The sequence below is a fragment of the Austrofundulus limnaeus genome, unplaced genomic scaffold (assembly GCF_001266775.1).
Source record: "Austrofundulus limnaeus strain Quisiro unplaced genomic scaffold, Austrofundulus_limnaeus-1.0 Scaffold6810, whole genome shotgun sequence".
Taxonomy (NCBI): Eukaryota; Metazoa; Chordata; class Actinopteri; order Cyprinodontiformes; family Rivulidae; genus Austrofundulus; species Austrofundulus limnaeus.
This window is the reverse complement of record NW_013959212.1, coordinates 1-322: the sequence shown is the minus strand read 5'-3', so window position 1 is coordinate 322 and position 322 is coordinate 1. Positions and strand designations below refer to the sequence as shown.

General features: G+C 45.7%; 1 non-coding gene across 1 annotated transcript; it reads right to left on the bottom strand.

Annotated features, from left to right (window-relative positions):
• Positions 1–219: 219 nt before the first annotated feature.
• trnae-uuc (transfer RNA glutamic acid (anticodon UUC)) lies at positions 220–291 on the bottom strand. The gene has a single exon. It is a non-coding gene; the product is annotated as a tRNA-Glu (tRNA).
• Between the last annotated feature and the right edge of the window lie 31 nt (positions 292–322).

The window sequence follows — 322 nt, the reverse complement described above, 5'->3', positions numbered from 1 at the left end:
ATTCCAAAACAGCTCATATACTGTCATTTGGATCTTGCTACATTTGAGCTTTTTGCCAAATTGTACTCCTCTGCTGGTAAATGCCTAAGGTGCTGGATATTTCCCCAATCCAAGTACACTAGGACTAGTTCTATGTACACCTTGCTGTGCATTGTAGCCTGTCAGTCATGCACCAAGACAGACTCATATGCAAGACAGTTGAGCTTGAATAACTTAGTGTTCAATGACCGGGAATCGAACCCGGGCCACGGCGGTGAAAGCGCCGGATCCTAGCCACTAGACCATCAGGGACAGCTTGTGCAGCTTATTAACTGTAATAAGC